The following is a 15,520-nucleotide window of genomic DNA, read 5'->3' on the forward strand; positions in this document are numbered from 1 at the left end:
CTGCCGTTGTGTCCTTGGGCAAGACACTTTACCCACCTGCTCCCAGTGCCACCCACACTGGTTTAAAAAATGTAACTTAGATATTGGGTTTCACTATGTAAAGCGATTTGAGTCACTAGAGAAAAGCGCTATAGAAATATAATTCACTTCACTTCACTTCTAATAACATGTGAATCGCTCTCACTGCCCTCGCCTCGTAAAAAAACAACATTTTTTTACTTTTTTAGTTATTTATTTTTCTTCTAGTCCTTCACTCTCACTTTCCTCATCCATAAATCTTTCATCCTTGCTTAAATTAAAGGGGAAATCGTCGCTTTCTCGGTCCGAATCGCTCTCGCTGCTGGTGGCCATGATTGTAAACAATGTTCAGATGTGAGGAGCTCCACAACCCGTCTGCTACTTCCGGTACAGGCAAGGCTTCTTTATTAGCAACCAAAAGTTGCCAACTTTATCCTGGATGTTCTCTACTAAATCCTTTCAGCAAAAATATGGCAATATGGCGAAATGATCAAGTATGACACATAGAATGGACCTGCTATCCCCGTTTAAATAAGAACATCTCATTTCAGTAGGCCTTTAAATGTAACTTAGATATCGGGTTTCACTAGGTAAAAGTGCTTTAAATCGCTAGAGAAAAGCGCTATATAAATATAATTTACTTCACTTCTAATAACATGTGAATCGCTCTCACTGCCCTCGCCTTTTAAAAAAAAAACGTTTTTTTACTTTTTTATTTATTTATTTTTCTTCTAGTCCTGCACTCTCACTTTCCTCATCCACTAATCTTTCATCCTCACTCAAACTAAAGGGGAAATCGTCGCTTTCTCGGTCCGAATCGCTCTCGCTGCTGGTGGCCATGATTGTAAACAATGTTCAGATGTGAGGTGCTCCACAACCCGTCTGCTACTTCCGGTACAGGCAAGGCTTTTTTATTAGCAACCAAAAGTTGCCAACTTTATCCTCTATGTTCTCTACTAAATCCTTTCAGCAAAAATATGGCAATATCGCCAAATGATGAAGTATGACACATAGAATGGAGCTGCTATCCCCGTTTAAATAAGAACATCTCATTTCAGTAGGACTTTAAATGTAACTTAGATATTGGGTTTCACTAGGTAAAAGTGCTTTAAATCGCTAGAGAAAAGCGCTATATAAATATTATTCACTTCACTTCACTTCTAATAACATGTGAATCGCTCTCACTGCCCTCGCCTTTTAAAAAAAAACATTTTTTTACTTTTTTATTTATTTATTTATTTTTCTTCTAGTCCTGCACTCTCACTTTCCTCATCCACTGATCTTTCATTAATGGGGGAATCGTCGCTTTCTCAATCCGAATCGCTCTCGCTGCTGGTGGCCATGATTGTAAACAATGTTCAGATGTGAGGAGCTCCACAACCCGTCTGCTACTTCCGGTACAGGCAAGGCTTCTTTATCAGCGACCAAAAATTCCGAACTTTATCGTGGATGTTCTCTACTAAATCCTTTCAGCAAAAATATGGCAATATCGCAGACCTGCTATCCCCGTTTAAATAAGAAAAACTCATTTCAGTAGGCCTTTAAATGTAACTTAGATATTGGGTTTCACTAGGTAAAAGTGCTTTAAATCGCTAGAGAAAAGCGCTATATAAATATGATTCACTTCACAAGTCTTCTTCTTGGACACTGACTCAGAGCTCACGTGTAAAGACGATACCGGGGCGGATAAAGCCTTTATTGACTTGGTATCAATGGTATCGCGACTTCAATAACCCAATGCAGTCGTGGTCAAAAGTTTATAGACACCTTATGACATCATGACAAGCTTTTGAGTGGTGTGTATTAGTCGTTAGTTACTCCATTTTCTTCGAACTCTAACGACACAATCCGCTCGGGACGAGTGAGGTGTTGTGGGGCCAGCAATCTGAGCTTGTAAGTCAGTTTGGATTACCTCGGCCTGCTGAATGATTGATAGAAGACAACAATAATCTGTGTCGAGTTACACTGGCTGATGGCTCTGCAGAGAAGGTGATTCCGCACATTGTCTGACAAAATATTTATTTTCATTCCCATCTTCCGTATTTAGAAGAATGTCTCATCTTTAGTTGGAATAACATGGACTTGGGATATCTGCCGCATGTCCCCGTCCTTTTTCCGCCCTGTGAGGCGGTCAGGAGCTGTCGTCCATGACACCACGAGCCAGCAAGTGGAGAATTTGAATTCCGCCTAGCAACAAGTTATAGACGACTATGAAAAACAATACAATGATTTTGTTTTTATTGATCTTTCTTTTTTTCTTTTTTTAGTGGATAACACTTGTTTTTTTTTAGGTCAATAATCATTAATTATGTCTTGCTTGCAACTATGTGCAGCATATACTTATATGACCCTATGCAAACAACCTTCCCTAGTCATGGTGCAAAAAAAAATGTCAACGGACATGCTCACTGAACTTTGTCGATATAAAATAAACTTCAATTTTTTTTTTTTTTTGTGTAACTCTCACTCAATAGAGCACAAAAAAAATTTTCACTGCAGTGGACATTTGTAGACAGGTTTAACAGCTGTTTTTTTTATTCACCTTTTTTTTTTTCAATCAATTTTTATTTGTATAGCCCCAAATCACAAGTGTCTCAAAGGGCTGCACAAGCCACAACGACATCCTTGGTTCAGAGGCCACAAAAGGGCAAGGAAAAACTCACAACCCAGTGGGATGTAAATGAGAATGACTATGAGAAACCTTGGAGAGGACCGCAGATGTGGGTGGAGCACAAATCAAGCACAAATAAATGTCCACTGCAGGGGACGTTTATGGACACGCAAAACAGGGCTATTTATTTATTTATTTATTTCGACTTAGTTTGATTGATCTTTAACTTGCAAATAAAAATGTCTTCTAAAAGTTTTACTCTAAGTGTTTTTTGTTTTTACATTTTTTTCAAACAAATGTTGTAACTCCAACAAAACAGATCCAGCACAAAGAAATGTCCACTGAAGAGGACGTTAATGGGCATTCAAAACAGGGCTTTTTTTTTCTTTCAATTAATTGTATTTTTTTTTGTTGTCGATATAAAAAATGTAATTTTTTTGTTGTTTTTGTATAACTCAAGTTGTTTTTTGTTTAGATCAATAATCTTTAATTATGTCTTGCTTGCAACTATGTGCAGCATTTACTTATATGACCCTATGCAAACAACCTTCCCTAGTCATGGTGCAAAAAAAAAAAAAAAGGCAACAGACATGCTCACTGAACTTTGTCGATATAAAAAAAAACTTCCATTTTTTTTGTGTGTGTGTGTAACTCTCACTCAATAGAGCACAAAAAAATGTTCACTGCAGTGGACGTTTGTAGACAGGTTTAACAACTGTTTTTTTTTATTCACCTTTTTTTTTTTTCAATCAATTTTTATTTGTATAGCCCCAAATCACAAGTGTCTCAAAGGGCTGCACAAGCCACAATGACATCCTTGGTTCAGAGGCCACAAAAGGGCAAGGAAAAACTCACAACCCAGTGGGATGTAAATGAGAATGACTATGAGAAACCTTGGAGAGGACCCTGCAGTGGACAAATAAATGTCCACTGCAGGGGACGTTTATGGGCATGCAAAACAGGGCTTTTTTAAAATTAATTTTATAAATTTTTTTCTTGTCGATATTAAAAAAAACTTCCTTTTTTTGTGGTTTTGTAAAACTCGCACAAAATAGAGCACAAACAAATGTCCACTGCAATGGACGTTTGTAGACATGTTTAACAACTGTTTTGTTGTTTTTTTTAATTTACCTTTTTTTTTTTTTGTAACTCCAACAAAACAAATTGAGCACAAATAAATGTCCACTGCAGGGGACGTTTATGGACACGCAAAACAGGGCTAATTATTTATTTATTCTTATTTTGTCCTGTCCAGCTGATCTTTAACTTGCAAACAAAAATGTATTCTCAAAGTTTTACTCTAAGTGTTTTTTTTTTTTCCTTTTTTTTTTAAACAAATGTAACTCCAACAAAACAAATCCAGCACAAATAAATGTCCACTGAAGGGGACGTTAATGGGCACGTATTTATTTTTTCTTGTCGATATAAAAAACGTCATTTTTTTGTTTTTTTTTGTAAAACTCAAGTTGTTTTTTGTTTAGGTCAATAATCTTTAATTATGTCTTGTTTACAACCATGTGCAGCATTTACTTATATAGCCCAATGCAAACAACCTTCCCTTGTCATGGTGCAAAAAAAAAAAAAATGTCAACAGACATGCTCACTGAACTTTGTCGACATAAAATAAAAAAACTTCCATTTTTATTTTCTTTTTTGTGTGTGACTCACAAAATAGAGCACAAACAAATGTTCACTGCAGTGGACGTTTGTAGACAGGTTTAACAACTGTTTTTTTATTTTTTTTTTATTCACAGCATACACAGCTATCTCTTTTATTATGTCAAGCAATGTCCACTACAGTGGACACTTGTGAACACACATAACAGTGCTTTTTTTTTTTTTTTTTTTTTACCCCTTAGTAAACGTGTAATTCTATATTATTGAGAAAAAAATATATATATATTTTGTAAGAAACGTCATTATGTTGGTACTTAATGAATACTTAGGTCTACTACACTACTGTATTTTAATGTTGTCATTATGGTGGTACTTAATGAATACTTAGGTATACTACACTACTGTATTTAATGTTGTCATCATTGTGGTACTTAATGAATACTTTAATGTTGTCATTATGGTGGTACTTAATGAATACTTAAGTCTACTATGCTACTGTATTTTAATGTTGTCATTATTGTGGTACTTAATGAATACTTTAATGTTGTCATTATGGTGGTACTTAATGAATACTTAAGCCTACTATGCTACTGTATTTTAATGTTGTCATTATGGTGGTACTTAATGAATACTTAAGTCTACTATGCTACTGTATTTTAGTGTTGTCATTATTGTGGTACTTAATGAATACTTAGGTCTACTACACTAATGTATTTAATGTTGTCATTATTGTGGTACTTAATGAATACTTAAGTCTACTATGCTACTGTATTTTAATGTTGTCATTATTGTGGTACTTAATGAATACTTAGGTCTACTACGCCACTGTATTTTAATGTTGTCATTATGGTGGTACTTAATGAATACTTAAGTCTACTATGCTACTGTATTTTAATGTTGTCATTATGGTGGTACTTAATGAATACTTAAGTCTACTATGCTACAGTATTTTAATGTTGTCATTATTGTGGTACTTAATGAATACTTAGGTCTACTACACTACTGTATTTAATGTTGTCATTATTGTGGTACTTAATGAATACTTAAGTCTACTATGCTACTGCATTTTAATGTTGTCATTATTGTGGTACTTAATGAATACTTAGGTCTACTACGCCACTGTATTTTAATGTTGTCATTATGGTGGTACTTAATGAATATTTACGTCTACTACGCTACTGTATTTAATGTTGTCATTATGGTGGTACTTAATGAATACTTAGGTCTACTACGCTAGTGTATTTAATGTTGTCATTATTGTGGTACTTAATGAATACTTAGGTCTACTACACTACTATATTGAATGTTGTCATTATGGTGGTACTTAATGAATACTTAGGTCTACTACACTACTGTATTTAATGTTGTCATTATGGTGGTACTTAATGAATACTTAGGTCTACTACACTACTGTATTTAATGTTGTCATTATGGTGGTACTTAATGAATACTTAGGTCTACTATGCTACTGTATTTTAATGTTGGCGTTATGGTGGTACTTAATGAATACTTAGGTCTACTACACTACTGTATTTAATGTTGTCATTATGGTGGTACTTAATGAGTACTTAGGTCTACTACGCTACTGTATTTTAATGTTGTCATTATTGTGGTACTTAATTAATACTTAGGTTTGCTGTGCTACTGTATTTTAATGTTGGCATTATGGTGGTACTTAATGAATATTTAGGTCTACTACGCTACTGTATTTAATGTTGTCATTATGGTGGTACTTAATGAATACTTAGGTCTACTATGCTACTGTATTTAATGTTGTCATTATTGTGGTGCTTAATGAATACTTAAGTCTACTACACTACTGTATTTAATGTTGTCATTATGGTTGTACTTAATGAATACTTAGGTCTACTCTGCTACTGTATTTTAATGTTGTCATGATGGTGGTACTTAATGAATACTTAGGTCTACTACACTACTGTATTTAATGTTGTCCTAATGGTGGTACTTAATGAATACTTAGGTCTACTATGCTACTGTATTTTAATGTTGGCGTTATGGTGGTACTTAATGATTACTTAGGTCTACTACACTACTGTATTTAATGTTGTCATTATGGTGGTACTTAATGAGTACTTAGGTCTACTACGCTACTGTATTTCATTATGGTGGTACTTAATGAATACTTAGGTCTACTACGCTACTTTATTTTAATGTTGTCATTATGGTGGTACTTAATGAATACTTAGGTCTACTACGCTACTATATTTAATGTTATCATTATTGTGGTACTTAATGAATATTTAGGTCTACTATGCCACTGTATTTTAATGTTGTCATTATGGTGGTACTTAATGAATACTTAGGTGTACTACGCTACTGTATTTTTAATGTTGTCATTATGGTGGTACTTAATGAATACTTAGGTGTACTACGCTACTGTATCTTAATGTTGTCATTTTGGTGGTACCTAATGAATACTTAGGTCTACTACACTACTGTATTTAATGTTGTCATTATGGTGGTACTTAATGAATACTTAGGTCTACTACACTACTGTATTTAATGTTGTCATTATTGTGGCACTTAATGAATACTTAGGTCTACTACGCTACTGTATTTTAATGTTGTCATTATGGTGGTACTTAATGAATACTTAAGTCTATTATGCTACTGTATTTAATGTTGTCATTATGGTAGTACTTAATGAATACTTAGGTCTACTACGCTACTGTATTTTATGTTGTCATTATGGTGGTATTTAATGAATACTTAGGTCTACTATGCTACTGTATTTAATGTCGTCATTATAGTGGTACTTAGGTCTACTTCACTACTGTATTTAATGTTGTCATTATGGTGGTACTTAATGAATACTTAGTTCTATTACACTACTGTAGTTAATGTTGTCATTATGGTGGTACTTAATGGATACTTAGGTCTACTACACTACTGTATTTAATGTTGTCATTATGGTGGTACTTAATGAATACTTAAGTCTACTATGATACTGTATTTTAATATTGTTATTATGGTGGTACTTAATGAATACTTAGGTCTACTATGCTACTGTATTTCATGTTGTCATTATGGTGGTACTTAATGAGTACTTAGGTCTACTATGCCACTGTATTTTAATGTTGTCATTATGGTGGTACTTAATGAATACTTAGGTGTACTACGCTACTGTATTTTTAATGTTGTCATTATGGTGGTACTTAATGAATACTTAGGTGTACTATGCTACTGTATCTTAATGTTGTCATTTTGGTGGTACCTAATGAATACTTAGGTCTACTACACTACTGTATTTAATGTTGTCATTATGGTGGTACTTAATGAATACTTAGGTCTACTACACTACTGTATTTAATGTTGTCATTATTGTGGCACTTAATGAATACTTAGGTCTACTACGCTACTGTATTTTAATGTTGTCATTATGGTGGTACTTAATGAATACTTAAGTCTACTATGCTACTGTATTTTAATGTTGTCATTATGGTGGTACTTAATGAATACTTAGGTCTACTATGCTAGTATATTTTAATGTTGTCTTTATGATGGTACTTAATGAATACTTAGGTCTACTATGCCACTGTATTTTAATGTTGTCATTACGGTGGTACTTAATGAATACTTAGGTCTACTACTCTACTGTATTTTAATGTTGTCATTATGGTGGTACTTAATGAATACTTAAGTCTACTACACTACTGTATTTAATGTTGTCATTATGGTGGCACTTAATGAATACTTAGGTCTACTACACTACTGTATTTAATGTTGTCATTATGGTGGTACTTAATGAATACTTAAGTCTACCACACTACTGTATTTAATGTTGTCATTTTGGTGGTACTTAATGAATACTTAGGTTTACTATGCTACTGTATTTTAATGTTGGCATTATGGTGGTACTTAATGAATACTTAGGTCTACTACGCTACTGCATTGAATGTTGTCATTATGGTGGTACTTAACGAATACTTAGGTCCACTACACTACTGTATTGAATGTTGTCATCATGGTGGTACTTAATGAATACTTAGATCTACTACGCTACTGTATTTTAATGTTGTCATTATGGTGGTACTTAATGAATACTTAGGTCTACTACGCTACTGTATTTTAATGTTGTCATTATGGTGGTACTTAATGAATACTTAGGTCTACTACGCTACTGTATTTGAATGTTGTCATTATGTACAAAAATGAAGAGCAGAAGTAAATGTCCACTGCAGGGGTCCACAGCTGCTCTGGGTGGGCACATACATACGTTACCTGGTTACCTAGGCAACATAATCTTTAATTATGTCTTGCTTGCAACTATGTGCAACATTTACTTATATGACCCAATGCAAACAACCTTCCCTAGTCATGATGCAAAAAATAAAAATGTCAACATCTGTATGGCAAACCTTTGGCGCACTTGATGTGACTTCCACAAGAGGACCAGGACCAGGACCAGGACCAGCCCACAGACCATGGAAGCCCGGCCCCTCCCCGCGTGAGGAGTGGGCCGGGGGACCGTCAATGCCGGGCTTTGTCCACTCCGTGGTCATCACATTCCATCGGAGGCACTTTGTGGAGCGGGGCAGAGGCGGCGGCCATTGTGGGGGGGGGACACTGTCCAGACTGTGCTACTTATTCATTTATTTAATGACTTACTGGGACACCATATGTCTATCCATAATAATCTATAATAACATTGAGACACTTCATTTTAGGCAAATATTAGCTCATTTAGAATTGGATGTCTGCAACATGTTTCCAAAAAAAGCTGGCACAAGTGGCAAAAAAGACTGATAAAGTTGAGGAATGCTCATCAAAACACTTATTTGGAACATCCCACAGGTGAACGGGCTAATTGGGAACAGGTGGGTGCCGTGATCGGGTATAAAAGCAGCTTCCGTGAAATGCTCACTCGTTCACAAACAAGGAACGGGGTGAGGGGTCACCACTTTGTCGACGAGTGCCTGAGCAAATTGTTTAAGAACAACATTTCTCAACAAGGAATTTAGGGATTTCACCATCCACCGTACCGTAATATCATTACAAGGTTCCGAGAATCTGGAGAAATCACTGCATGTAAGCCATGATATTACGCACCTCGGATACCTTAGACAGTATTGCATCAAAAAGCGGCATTAGTGTGTAAATGATATCACCACAGGCTCAGGAATACTTCAGAAAACCACTGTCAGTAACTACAGTGGGTCAATACATCTGTATGTGCAGGTTAAAACTCGACCATGCAAAGCCAACGCCGTTTATCAACAACACCCAGAAAGGCCGCGAGGCTTCGCTGGGCCCTAGCTCATCTAAGATGGACTGATGCAAAGTAAGAAAGTGTTCTGCGGTCCGACGAGTCCACATTTCAAATTGTTTTTGGAAACTGTGGACGTTGTCTCCACCAGACAAAAGACGAACAGAACCATCCCGATTGTTCTAGGCGGAAAGTGTAAAACCCAGTATGTATTAGTGCCCAAGGTATGATGGGTAACTTCCACATCTGTGAAGGCACCATTAATGCTGAAAAGTACATACACCTTTTGGAGCAACATATGTTGCCATCCAAGCAACGTTATCATGGACGCCCCTGCTTATTTCAGCAAGACAATGCCAAGCCACGTGTTACAACCGCGCTGCTTTGTAGGGTACTAGACTGGCCAAACTGTAGTCCAAACCTGTCTCCCGTTGAAAATGTGTAGCGCAATAAAAAGTCTAAAATACCACAACGGAGACCATTGAACAACTTATGCATTCCAAAAAAAAAAATTATAAAAAAAGTTTTTAAAACATGAAATATCTTCTCTTTGCAGTCTATTTGATTGAATATAAGTTGAAAAGGATTTGCAAATCATTGTATTTTCTTTTTATTTACCATTTACACAACGTGACAAATTCACTGGTTTCGGGTGTTGTTGATACGTCATAATATTGACTGATGTTTTTTTTTTTTTTTTCAATCTATTCTGTTCAAATTTCACAGCATGTTTCAAGATTATTCGACCAAACGTCTAAAAGTGAGACAGGGTGTTTTGTAGAGCTGTGTGAGAAATTTCAAGTCAGTCCCACATAATGAGGTTTAAAAGCAGTTTGTAATTTATTTATTTTGATGTTTGCTAGCCGAGTTAGCGGTCGCACGGTGACTCGTCACACTCGGCCCGAGAATCTCCTCCCGGCTTTTTCTGTCCGCCGCAGCGAAGACCTCCTTAAATCTTTCACTTCCCTTTTGTTCCTCCCGGCACTTTCTCCTCCATCTTCTGCCTTTAATCACCCGCTGGAACGTTCCGTTGGCCGCCTTTTATGGCCGCCTGTCCCATGGAGCACAAAGACCTTTCTGTCAGTGTCCATGGGAACAGGACTCCGGTCCAGAACGGTTCTGGACTCCGCACCGCTTAACAAGTTCTTCTCTTTTTAGCTAGCTTGAAATGGAGAGTGTTTGCCGTCTCGAGTTAGCATTTGTAGCAACTAAAGTCGGGACTTGGTTGCTAGCTGAATAAAATGTTGCTCGGAGAACTTTAGAACAAGTAAATGTTCCCAACTTTCTGAGAAAGTTTCCTAAGAACCGCTAGAAAATGTCTGAACTGAGGTTTTGTAGCATAGTTAGCAAACTACTACCCAGCTTGCCGTTCATAGCAACAAAGCTAAATGTTGCTAACAATGGCATTAGTAAGAAATTAAATAAAACGTTCCTCGGAGAGCCTTAGAACAAGTAAATGTTCCGAACTTTCTGAGAAAGTTTCATAGGAACCGCTAGAAAATGACTGAACTGAGGTTTTGTAGCATAGTTAGCAATTTACCGCCTTGCTTGCCGTTCATAGAAACCAAGCTAAGTGTTGCTAACAATGGCATTAGCACTAAATTAAATAAAATGTTCTTTGGAGAACCTTAAAACAAGTAAATGTTCCGAACTTTCTGAGAAAGTTTCCTAACAACCGCTAGAAAATGATTGAACTGAGGTTTTGTAGCATATTTAGCAATCTACTACCCAGCTTGCCGTTCATAGCAACAAAGCTAAATGTTGATAACGATGGCATTAGTACGTAATTGAATAAAACTTTCCTCGGAGAACCTTAGAACAAGTAAATGTTCCGATTTTTCTGAGAAAGTTTCCTAAGAACCGCTAGAAAATGACTGAAATGAGGTTTTGTAGCATAGTTAGTAATCTACCACCTAGCTAGCCATTTAGCAACCAAGCTAAGGGTTGCTGACAATGGCATGAGCACTAAATTAAATAAAATTTTCCTCGGAGAACCTTAGAACAAGTAAATGTTCCCAACTTTCTGAAAAAGTTTCCTAAGAACCGCTAGAAAATGACTGACCTGAGGTTTTGTAGCATAGTTAGCAATCTACCACCTAGCTAGCCATTTAGCAACCAAGCTATGTGTTGCTAACAATGGCATTAGTACGAAATTAAATAAAATGTTCCTTGGAGAACCTTAGAACAAGAAAAGGTTCCGAACTTTCTGAGAAAGTTTCCTAGGAACAGCTAGAAAATGACTGAACAGAGGTTTTTTAGCATAGTTAGCAATCTACTACCCAGCTTGCCGTTCGTAGCAACCAAGCTAAGGGTTGCTAACAATGGCATGAGCACTAGATTAAATAAAATGTTCCTCGGAGAACCTTAGAACAAGTAAATGTTCCCAACTTTCTGAAAAAGTTTCCTAAGAACCGCTAGAAAATGACTGACCTGAGGTTTTGTAGCATAGTTAGCAATCTACTACCTAGCATGCAGTTCATAGCAACCAAGCTAAGGGTTGCTAACAATAGCATTAGCACTAAATTCAATAAAACATTCCTCGAAGAACCTTAGAACAAATAAATGTTCCGAACTTTATGAGAAAGTTTCCTAACAACCGCTAGAAAATGACTGAACCGAGGTTTTGTAGCATAGTTAGCAATCTACTACCCAGATTGCCGTTCATAGCAACAAAGCTAAATGTTGCTAACAATGGCATTAGTACGTAATTAAATAAAACGTTCCTCGGAGAACCTTAGAACAAGTAAATGTTCCGAACTTTCTGAGAAAGTTTCCTAGGAACCGCGAGAAAATGACTGAACTGAGGTTTTGTAGCATAGTTAGCAATCTACTACCCAGCTTGCCGTTCATAGCAACAAAGCTAAATGTTGCTAACAATGGCATTAGTACGACATTATATAAAACGTTCCTCGGAGAACCTTAGAATAAGTAAATGTTCCGAACTTTCTGAGAAAATTTCCTAGGAACCGCGAGAAAATGACTGAACTGAGGTTTTGTAGCATAATTAGCAATCCACCACCTAGCTGGCCATTTGGCAACCAAGCAAAGTGTTGCTAAGAATGGCATTAGTACGAAATTAAATAAAACGTTCCTCTGAGAACCTTAGAACAAGTAAATGTTCCCAACTTTCTGAAAAAGTTTCCTAAGAACTGCTAGAAAATGACTGAAATGAGGTTTTGTAGCATAGTTAGCAATCCACCACCTAGCTAACCATTTGGCAACCAAGGTAAGTGTTGCTAACAATGGCATTAGTACGAAATTAAATAAAACGTTCCTCAAGAACCTTAGAACAAGTAAATGTTCCGAACTTTCTGAGAAAGTTTCCTAACAACCGCTAGAAAATGACTGAACTGAGGTTTTGTAGCATAGTTAGCAATCTACCACCTTGCTTGCCGTTCATAGAAAGTAGCTAAATGTTGCTAACAATGGCATTAGTACGAAATTAAATAAAACGTTCCTCGAGAACCTTAGAACAAGTAAATGTTCCGAACTTTCTGAGAAAGTTTCCTAAGAACCGCTAGAAAATGACTGAACTGAGGTTTTGTAGCATAGTTAGCAATCTACCACCTTTCTTGCCGTTCATAGAAACCAAGTTAAGTGTTGCTAACAATGGCGTTAGCACTAAATTCAATAAAATGTTCCTCAGAGAACTTTAGAACAAGTAAATGTTCCGAACTTTCTGAGAAAGTTTCCTAGGAACCGCTAGAAAATGACTGAACTGAGGTTTTGTAGCATAGTTATCAATCTACTACCCAGCTTGCCGTTCGTAGCAACAAAGCTAAGTGTTGCTAACAATGGCATTAGTACGGAATTAAATAAAACGTTCCTCGCAGAACCTTAGAACAAGTAAATGTTCCGAACTTTCTGAGAAAGTTTCCTAGCAACCGCTAGAAAATGACTGAAATGAAGTTTTGTAGCATAGTTAGCAATCTACCACCTAGTTAGCCATTTAGCAACCAAGCAAAGTGTTGCTAACAATGGCATTAGTACGAAATTAAATAAAACGTTCCTCTGAGAACCTTAGAACAAGTAAATGTTCCCAACTTTCTGAAAAAGTTTCCTAAGAACCGCTAAAAAATGACTGAACTGAGGTTTTGTAGCATAATTAGTAATCCACCACCTAGCTAGTCATTTGGCAACCAAGCAAAGTGTTTCTAACAATGGCATTAGTACGAAATTAAATAAAACGTTCCTCTGAGAACCTTAGAACAAGTAAATGTTCCCAACTTTCTGAAAAAGTTTCCTAAGAACTGCTAGAAAATGACTGAAATGAGGTTTTGTAGCATAGTTAGCAATCCACCACCTAGCTAGCCATTTGGCAACCAAGGTAAGTGTTGCTAACAATGGCATTAGTACGAAATTAAATAAAACGTTCCTCAAGAACCTTAGAACAAGTAAATGTTCCGAACTTTCTGAGAAAGTTTCCTAACAACCGCTAGAAAATGACTGAACTGAGGTTTTGTAGCATAGTTAGCAATCTACCACCTTTCTTGCCGTTCATAGAAACCAAGTTAAGTGTTGCTAACAATGGCGTTAGCACTAAATTCAATAAAATGTTCCTCAGAGAACTTTAGAACAAGTAAATGTTCCGAACTTTCTGAGAAAGTTTCCTAGGAACCGCTAGAAAATGACTGAACTGAGGTTTTGTAGCATAGTTATCAATCTACTACCCAGCTTGCCGTTCGTAGCAACAAAGCTAAGTGTTGCTAACAATGGCATTAGTACGGAATTAAATAAAACGTTCCTCGCAGAACCTTAGAACAAGTAAATGTTCCGAACTTTCTGAGAAAGTTTCCTACCAACCGCTAGAAAATGATTGAACGGAGGTTTTGTAGCATAGTTAGCAATCTACCACCTAGCATGCAGTTCATAGCAACCAAACTAAGTGTTTCTAACAATGGCATTAGCACTAAATTCAATAAAATGTTCCTCAGAGAACCTTAGAACAATAAATGTTCCGAACTTTCTGAAAAGGTTTCCTAACAACCGATAGAAAATGACTGAACTGAGGTTTTGTAGCATAGTTAGCAATCTACCACCTAGCATGCAGTTCATAGCAACCAAACGAAGTGTTTCTAACAATGGCATTAGCACTAAATTCAATAAAATGTTCCTCAGAGAACCTTAGCACAAGTAAATGTTCCGAACTTTCTGAGAAAGTTTCCTAGGAACCGCTAGAAAATGACTGAACTGAGGTTTTGTAGCATAGTTAGCAATCTACCACCTTGCTTGCCGTTCATAGAAACCAAGTTAAGTGTTGCTAACAATGGCGTTAGCACTAAATTCAATAAAATGTTCCTCAGAGAACTTTAGAACAAGTAAATGTTCCGAACTTTCTGAGAAAGTTTCCTAGGAACCGCTAGAAAATGACTGAACTGAGGTTTTGTAGCATAGTTATCAATCTACTACCCAGCTTGCCGTTCGTAGCAACAAAGCTAAGTGTTGCTAACAATGGCATTAGTACGGAATTAAATAAAACGTTCCTCGCAGAACCTTAGAACAAGTAAATGTTCCGAACTTTCTGAGAAAGTTTCCTACCAACCGCTAGAAAATGATTGAACGGAGGTTTTGTAGCATAGTTAGCAATCTACCACCTAGCATGCAGTTCATAGCAACCAAACTAAGTGTTTCTAACAATGGCATTAGCACTAAATTCAATAAAATGTTCCTCAGAGAACCTTAGAACAAGTAAATGTTCCGAACTTTCTGAGAAAGTTTCCTAGGAACCGCTAGAAAATGACTGAACTGAGGTTTTGTAGCATAGTTAGCAATCTACTACCCAGCTTGCCGTTCAGAGCAACCAATGTTGCTAACAATGGCATTAGCACTAAATTAAATAAAACGTTCCTCGGAGAACCTTAGAACAAGTAAGGGTTCTGAACTTTCTGAGGCAGATTCCTAAGAACCGCTAGAAAATGACTGAACTGAGGTTTTATAGCATAGTTAGCAATCTACCACCTATCTAGCCATTTAGCCACCAAGTTAAGTGTTGCTAACAATGGCATTAGCACTAAATTAAAGAAAATGTTCCTCAGAGAACCTTAGAG

Source organism: Nerophis ophidion, linkage group LG08 (assembly GCF_033978795.1).
Source record: "Nerophis ophidion isolate RoL-2023_Sa linkage group LG08, RoL_Noph_v1.0, whole genome shotgun sequence".
Classification (NCBI taxonomy): Eukaryota; Metazoa; Chordata; class Actinopteri; order Syngnathiformes; family Syngnathidae; genus Nerophis; species Nerophis ophidion.